Raw genomic sequence first — 9,265 nt, forward strand, 5'->3', positions numbered from 1 at the left:
GATAGCAGTCAACAAACAGCAATTTTGGCTGCACCAGAGAGGTGAGGATCCATTGACTCTTCACCCAGTAAACCTGTCTCAAGTAAGTTGTTCATGTCAGACAAAATGATATTTCCCTCTCACTGACCACATGTTCATTGTCTCGCAGGATCTCCATCTGATGAGACCGGACCACCCCCTGCCATACAATAGAACACCTCAGAGGAGAGCTCCGAGGAGACCACCGCCAAGGTGTCACAGCTATCGCCCGCACTTTCCACCAGCACAGAGACACGCACCTCGGTGGGCTACATTAGTGGACAGGTTTCTACTGTACAATCTGGTGAGCACCACACAATTGCTGAAGCACATCAGATGGAGGCAGGAACATGCAAGGGAAATAGCAGTTGGAGATCTGCTGGATCCCAGGAAACAGCTAGATCCCAGCCAGATGCCGAGCCTCTGGACAAGGTTTTCCCAGAGCTGATGCAGATGATAGGACACAGCCGTGAGATTCAGGAGGAGGTGTCAGCGACATTCCAGCGACTGTAAGGCCAAGTGGAGGAGTAACAAAGGCTGCAGGCACAGGAGATGGTGCCGACAATGCATGGCACCGCGGCCAACACTGCTAGGGTTGCGACCGTAGTGGAAAGCCTGGACCACGACGTCCATGCCTTGAGTGGTGGTGCCCAAGGCATGGCTCAGTCTGTGAGGGCCATGGCTGAGAGCCTGAACATCATGTCCCAGTCCCTGGGGAACATGTCCCAGACCCAGATGGACTTTACCAAGGCACTACAGAGCATGGCTCAGACACCATGGTGCAGACAAGAGGCAGCACCAGATGACTTAGAGGCCTCTGGAGGGGGCATGGGGTGGGGGGCAGGGGAATCGAGGCGGAGGGCACCAAATTTAAGGGGGAGAGCGGGAAATGTGGAGGGAGGGAAATGGAGGCGAGGGGTTGGGGGAAGGAGAGGTTGAGCTGACAGGCACAACCTCATCCTATGAAAATTTGGAGACAATGAGAGCCTCCCTTGTCCTCCTGGCATGTCGGACCTTTGTCGCCGCCTATCCTCGAGCTCCCCATCTGTCTTGCCCTCCAGCTCATCCTCGACTGCTGCATCCTCCTCCTCCTCAGGCGAAGCTGCAGGTCCATCTGCCTCCTCCAGCATGTCGCCCCACTGCTGTGCCAGATTGTGACCAGCACAGCAACCACAAAGCGGGAGGCCCTCGGGGGGGGTTTGCTGCAAGGCATCGCGAAAGTCATCATGGCATTGGAACCACATTTTCAGCAGGTGGATGCACACTCAACTGCAGCATGAAGGCAACGTGAGCCTCATTGTCTTGGGTCGGGTCTCCGCGTCGGTCTCAGGCCTCCGCACCGGCATCATCAGCCATGACCTCGGCGGTATCCCTTGTCCCCCACAAGCCAATCCGTCATCCTGGGGTGGGCTTTGAAAATGCTGAGTCTCTGAGTGCCCCAGGATGTAGCTGTCATGCACATGTCCAGGGTGTAGCCACCTGGGTTGGCCAACTCCCGATGTAAAATGGAGAACAGCAAAGGCTGCAGGGAAATTCAGCCAACACAGGCAGAAACCAGCAGGTGAAAGTTACTGTGTATTTAACTCTGCAAAAGCCCAGACAGCATCGATACAAGCAGCAAACTGCATAATAATGTAGCAGCCATCTACTTTCTGATGAGCAATCCCCGGGAACAATCGCAACATTTGGGACAAACAAAGCTAAGCCAGACTCCCCGGCGCCAGCAGGAGCCAACACAAATGAGTTTAACAGACATCTCAAGACCGCCCATCGATCAGGGAACCGCTCCAGTATTGGAAAAATCGAACCAAGCGATTGGAACGAAGTCCAATCAATTGGAACCAGGTACAGGGTCCTCCCCGGAAAGGCGGGTAGCCCCTGGGGAATATAAAGTTAAGCCCCCAAGTTCAAATCGTTCTTCTTGACCGGGTCACTCAGCAACGCGAACCAACCCTTGACAGTGACCGGTTCAACTGCCGCTGATATCCAGTAAGTCTTAAGTCAATGCTCACTACGAGATAGGCGCTCCTAGCTACCAATCCATACCAACTTCGAATCCCGCAGACTCACAACCCGAACGAAAGACCATTTGTTCCCCTGACCTGGTGGGCCAGTCCGAAGCTAAGTATAGGTCTGTTAGTCGTAGAAGTAGCTTAGACGTAGAATTTGTGCATGAGTAGCGATTACTGTGGATAATAAATGTGCTTTGATTTGAATCTTACTAATCGGTGTATTGAGTTATTGATCATTACTTGAACTTGAACCTCGTGGTGGTATCATAAAGATACCTGCCGACTCGAGAGCAAAGGTTATAAAACAGAGCCAATTGAACCAACCAAAAGTTAGCAACATATTACTGCCGACATCTGACGGGACCCGAACTAGAAGTGGCTTAACCACTCCGGGAGAACCCAAAAATTTGAATTAGAGATCAAATTGGGAACAGAAAACCACAAGTGTTCAAGCAGTTCTGATCAATCCTCATAATTTGGAAGTGTGTTAAATGCATGCGTAACTAACAGGGCTATAAGGTAATACTAATAGATCTTTTTGTTGCGACAAAACTGTCGGGAGTTTGTATTTCGGAAATTCGCGAAAGCCGTACCCATAATTACAGCACCGCCTCAGTCCCCCTGTTCCAAATTTAAAAGAAGCATTCAGATAAGAAAGATGGCAATGCAACGCCTCATCAACCCAGAAGAATTTGTGGTTGCAGCGACCAGCAGCAGTAGAGTAGGACAGTGTCCCGCATGGGAGGAAGAAATCAGGAAGTACCACAAAGGGAAAGGATGGCCCCTTTGGAGCGAATTATGTAGCAATGAGGAAACAGGTCCCGGGAGTATAGGACATACTTGGTGGGAGAACCTGAGCGAGATTCACAAGAAGAGCTTAGGGAAAGCTTGCAAGCCGATGGCAATCGTGTCCTGCTTGGCACAATTGCGAGGCACAGAGGAGGTCGTTAGGATGCTCCGGAAAGAGATAGAAGGCATACATCGAATGAGCAAGGTCGATGTTAGTGAGGTAGAAAGAGAGAACTTAGAGTTGAGGAGGAAGTTGGCAGCAAAAGACAGAGAGGTGGATGATGCCAAGTGGACACAACAGTCTTGTCTGGCGCACTTAAGCAGCTTCCAGTCCCAGTATGAAAAGGCCTATCAGGACACGCAACGTGCAGTCCTGGTACGAGAAGAAACCGAGAAGCAGGTAGAAGCATTGCAGAGACAGTGTAGTGACCTGAAGGCAGCGTTAAGAGCACTCCATGCTGCCACCACGGAGCAAAGACAAAGCTCGTTAGACCACGCAAAGTGCCGGAAGCAGATTGCAGAACTGCAATCACTGCTTTCAGTTCAAAAAGGATTCCAGGAAACCTTTGGAGCAAAATTAGATGAGGAAGACGGCCCTGATTGGGAAAAGTTAAATGAGACACCGCAGAGATGTGTTCAGGGAACATGTGCGTAGGGAAAGCCCCAAAAGAGAAAAGCGCCCCAACCCCCCACAGAGCAGATAGTTCAGGCTCCAATGAACTGAGTCACCACTCACCGCACAGCTACATCGGACGATACGGAATTTCTGTACACCACCCCCTTAACAGTGACCCAATAACGGGACGCGTGCGAGAAAATCACACCGTTCCTCCCACCTCAGACCCTCACCACTTCTTTGCCAGAGTAAAGCAGCAGGCGACCATGTATGGCCTGGATGAGTGAGAGCATGTAAAGCTCACAGTTTTGAATGTAGACCCTTCGGTCGTAACAGCCCTTCCCGACCCACAGAATGTAGGAGGAGGCACCATTGCAGAAATGCATACCGCGGTCCTGGACGCGATCAGGTATAACCGGGGTGACCCTGTAGATGGCCTCAATAAATGCAGGCAAAAGAAAACCGAGCACCCCACAGCGTTTGCTGGGCGCCTGTGGATCCACTTTGCAGCAGTTTTTGGAGACCTAGACCGCGCCCATTTGTCCCCAGACAACATGGCCAAATGGACCCGCACCCTTATCTCCCATGCCACAGAAACAGGACAAAAAGCTTGCGCCAATTATGATCCCTCAGAGGAGGCTCATAATGAGAAATGGGTCGTAAAAAGATTGTCCCGCACCTGGGAGCAGTTTGTACAAAACAAACCCGCAGTTAAAAATCCCGAAGGAAAGCAGGCAGAAGCAGACATACAAGCAGTTAAGGCATACCAGAACCCTGCATGGGTAAATGAAAGCAAGAACAGCCCCCCACAAAAGTCACAGGAGTGTTACAACTGTGGACAGTTGGGACACTTTGCAAGAGAGTGCAATGCCCCACAAAAGCCACAGAGAGCCCAGCAGGCGGGCACTCTAAGTAAGAATAAGACAGAGCTCATACATAGCGTGAGCACCCGTTCAGATCAGACGGACCTGAACGGAACGGACTGACGGTGTTCAGGCTCCCCCAGTTGGGTCTGCGACACCCTTTGGGATAGGTCCGGACGACCGGTAGTTGCAGCGAAAATACGGGGACAGCCCATCGAGTTTCTCTGGGACACAGGAGGGTCCCGCACCACAATAAATTCCTCCACCATGTTCCAAAAGGACACGTGGCCCACTACAGCCACCATCACCCTCAGCGGCTTTACAGGCCACTCACAGCAGGGACACATCACAGCCCCTGTACCAATTCAAATCGGCAACATCACCACCAAGCACCCCGTAGTTTTAATTGACCTGCCCCACACAGCAGAACACATTCTGGGAATCGATTTTATGAATTCCCACAACCTATCATTTGATCCAGTCAACCAGTGTGTCTGGAAAATGGCAAAATCTGCAAGAGCCCCTGCAACGCTCACAATTGGTGAATACGCCAACAAGATTAGCGCAGTAGGCGAATTTTGGTTTAACCCGACGACAATTAGCACGGACAAGCAGGTTAGGGCAGTTTTACAGAAGAACAGGACAGCATTCGCGACCCACAAGCACGACTGTGGCCGGATGACTGGTTCAGTACAAATCACAGGACCTGACCCTAGACTCCAAAAACAGTATGGATTTCCCCAAGAGGCAGAGGGAGAAATCTCAAAGGTAATCGACAGCTTATTAGAGCAGGGCGTACTTAGATCAGTAGCCTCTACTAATAATGCCCCGATTTGGCCAGTGAGAATGCCCGATGGATCTTGGTGACTGACCATCGATTACCGGGAACTCAACAAAATCACCCCCGCAGCAGCCCCCACAGTAGCCACAAGTCCCGAGACCATGCTCAAGCAGGGACTCAATTCCCGATTCTTTACGGTTTTGGATATCAGTAATGGATTCTGGTCCATTCCATTGGCAAAGGCGTGCCAGGACAAATTTGCCTTCACCTTTAAAAATCAACAGTACACGTGGACATGCCTTCCACAAGGATTCCACAACTCTCCCTCCATTTTCCACCGACAGCTGGCAAACGGTTAAGCCAAATTTTCTCGCCCCGATTGTCTGGTCCAGTACGTAGACGACCTACTACTGCAGACAGACACCAAGGAAGAGCACATCGAGCTTCTGTCCGAACTTCTGGAACTCCTACAAGCAATTGATGTAAAGTTTACCCCAAAAAGGCCCAGATTCTGGAAAATAAGGTGATATATTTGGGGACAATTATCACACATGGTAAACGCGAGATCGAGCACAAAAGGATTGACTTGATTGCTAAATTGCCTCTTCCCCTGAACGTTTCAGCCCTCCGGTCGTTTTTTGGACTGGCTGGCTATTGCCGAAACCACATTGACGGTTTCGCCAGCAAGGCATCACCCCTCTCAGACCTCCTAAAGAAAGGAGCCCTCTGAGAATGGCTTCCGCAGCATACGGATGCTGTGGACTCTTTGAAACAAGCACTCATAGCAGCGCCCGCACTACAAGTTCCAGACCCGCTTTCCCCCTATGCGATAGAGGTAGCAAGCACAGACCGCACCCTTTCAGCCGTGCTCCTTCAGGAATGGCACGAACAGTTAAGGCCCGTGGCTTACGCCTCCAGAGTTTTAGATGCCGTGGAGCAGGGATTTTCAGCCTGTGAAAGGCACCTGCTCGCAGCATTCTGGGCACTGCAATATTTTTCGTACATCACCGGACTGAACCCCATCACAGTCCTCACAGAACACACCCCTACCCAACTTTTACTGGACGGACGACTCAAGGATGGTACAGTTAGTCAGATAAGAGCAGCCAGATGAACCCTTCTTTTGCAAGGACGGGACATCACTGTTAAAAGGACAAAGACCCACACTTTTTAGCCAACAACCTACAGTACCCCGGAACCCCCCATGAATGTGAAATTATATCTCCACACCACAACACAGGCCCCTTTATTGCTAAAACACCCCCCAGAAAGATAGGTAGTTCAACCCAGAGCCCCAAGCACACAGACATGTGCGAACCCATAAGGACATGTGTGGATGGATCTTCCACAATATTAGAAGGGAAGCGCATAACAGGATGCGGTATTTACGTCGAGGACGTGCAGGGACGCACCCTAGAAGAAATAGCAATAAAACTTCCAGGACACTTAGGCGCGCAGGCAGCAGAACATGCGGCCATTGCATACATAGTGGAACACCAAGATTCCTTCCCCAGCCCAGCAGACATATACTCAGACAGCCTCTATGTCTGCAACAGCCTTACGGAATTCCTACCCCTGTGGAAAGCAAGAGGATTTGTTTCCGCAGACGGAAAGCCCCTCCCTTCAGCCCCATTGCTCCGTCACATTTTAGAGCGAGCACAGAACAGGACTTTTGGGTTAGTCAAAGTTCATAGTCACCATCGCTCCTCCCCCCCTGGAAATGTAAAAGCCGACGCACTGGCTAAAGCAGGTTCCAGGCACGGATATTTTTGGACACCCCCCGAACGCGCACCAGTGAATGCAGTTCAGGTCTCGCAGACTAATATCGAGGATTTAGTGCAGGCCCAGAAGCAGGACAGCAATCTCAGGGGGATTTTGAAAGGAAACTATCCAGCCCCCTAGGAGAGGTTTAAAAATGCTCTGACCACACATGACGATGTGGTGTTAAAGGACACCCTTTATGTGGTTCCTGAACTGGACAGGAATCAACTGATTTGTTTATTCCATGACAGTCATGGACATCAGGGAATCGATCCCACTACAGCCCACCTCAGGCAGCTCTGCTGGTGGCCGAGTTTAAAGGAAGATGTAAATCACTACATTGAGAATTGCCTTATCTGTGCCCAGAACAACCCGGACAGGTACGCCAAAAAGGCTCAGCTCAGTCACACCCGACCAGTTAATGGCCCCTGGACTAACCTCCAGTTTGATTATATAGGACCATTGCCCCCTCGCAGGAATGGTTATAAATATGTACTCGTGGTGATAGACACTTTTACAAAATGGGTGGAAGCATTCCCATCCAGAACAAACACGGCAAAGACCACAGCTAAGATCCTAACCCACCACATCTTTACGAGATGGGGACTGCCCCGCAGCATTGAATCCGACCAAGGTTCCCATTTTACGGGACGTGTCATGAAGAACGTCCTCACGATATTTGGCATTACCCAAAAATTCCACATTGCATACCACTCCCAGTCAAGTGGTATCGGGGAGCGCATGAATCGGACCCTAAAATCAACCCTCAGAAAAATGGTCCAGCAAAACACCACTTGGGATTCAGTCCTCCCTTTTGCGCTGATGTTTTTGCGAAATACAGTTTCCACATCCACAGGTTACACCCCACACACCCTCATGACCGGACGCCCCATGAAAGGCACAGAATTTTTATGAGGATTAGATTTGACCAGCCCCGAAGTGACGGCCCTCACACACGAGAACGCAGTCAATTAGTGGAGAATGTTAAAACGGCTCAGCTAGCAGCCGCAGTGAAATTGGGCACAAGAAAGAAACAGAGCAAGGCCCGTTTTGATAAGACAGTGCATGCAACTGGGTTCAGTGTAGGACAGCAAGTCATGCTCTCCGTATACAACCCCAGCACATTCCTGTCACCTAAATATTCGGGTCCGTACTCCATTGCGGACAAAGTTGGCCCTTCCGTCTACAAAATAAAGTACCCCAATGGAAAGACAGCGTGGTTCCATATCAACCAGCTGAAGGCATATGGAACACAGTCTAACCACGCACACCACGTCATGTTCGACGCAGCAGACCATGCCCCGCCCACAGCCAACGTAACCCTACCCTCCCCCAACACGTCCAGCCCAGCCACGGACTCAACATCAACTCCACCCCCGAAATATACACTCCGCCCCGGAACGCCCACAGACAGCAGCGACAGCGACTGTGACTCAGACAATAACCACAGCACGCCTCCCTACTATCCCCATGCAACAGGACCGACACCCAGGGAATCTGACCACGATTCGAGTGATCCCTTCATGATCACTTTCCTAAACAAACCCCACCACCGACCCACAATGACGACCCCGATTCCGTCCCCACAGAACTAAACACCACATATTGGCAAATTCGTACAGACTCGTCCGGAATGACGAGAGCGATCCAAAATCACACCATGCAGCCCTATCAGCCCTGATACACTCGAGAGTGTGGCATCCGGGAGAAGATGACGACTTTGAGTCTGACTCCCAAAACGAGAACCCCTTTGCGACCCTATTCGCAACTGATAACTGAGGTGTCCAGATGTTGTTTTAAAAGGAACCGCTTGGGAGAAAACGGTGTCCTTTCTGATGGAACCTGCTGCATGTTTTATGTTGTTTGTAGTGTTTTGTTAAATGTTGTATGTCAGACAGGAATTTTTTTTTCCATGGACCCATGACACCACCCTTCTGACGCCCACTGGCAGAGAAACTAGTTTGGCCAGACGCTAGTTCAGCGGAACTAGTTTGTCCGCAGAGACTTGTTAATGTCCCAGACGCCAGTTCAGAGGAACTCGTCTGTCGACGGAAACACAGACCCCCGTTCATAACTGCTCTTCTGGTTCGAGGGAAGAACCAATACGGCAGCCCCCCACGATGACTACATTTCTTGCCCATTCTTGTCGGTTGCTCAGGCAGTGAAGAAACGGCATTGGGACCCGCCCTGCTTGGGAACCCCCCCTCTGGTCAGCTACGCTCGGGTAGAGCACACACAGCATTGGTCACCGTCCTACCCGGGGATTCCATCCAAATCGTACCTGTTGCGGCCCATACGCACCTCATTTCGGCAAGGTTTTGTTCAAAAAGTTTTCTTTTGTTTTCAGGTGACCCTTAGGTTGCCAACCTTATGCTATTTACATCCTCAAACATTTGGATGGTAAATCGCACAGCCTGCGAGACGG

This window comes from Scyliorhinus torazame, chromosome 10 (genome assembly GCF_047496885.1).
Source record: "Scyliorhinus torazame isolate Kashiwa2021f chromosome 10, sScyTor2.1, whole genome shotgun sequence".
NCBI classification, from domain to species: Eukaryota; Metazoa; Chordata; class Chondrichthyes; order Carcharhiniformes; family Scyliorhinidae; genus Scyliorhinus; species Scyliorhinus torazame.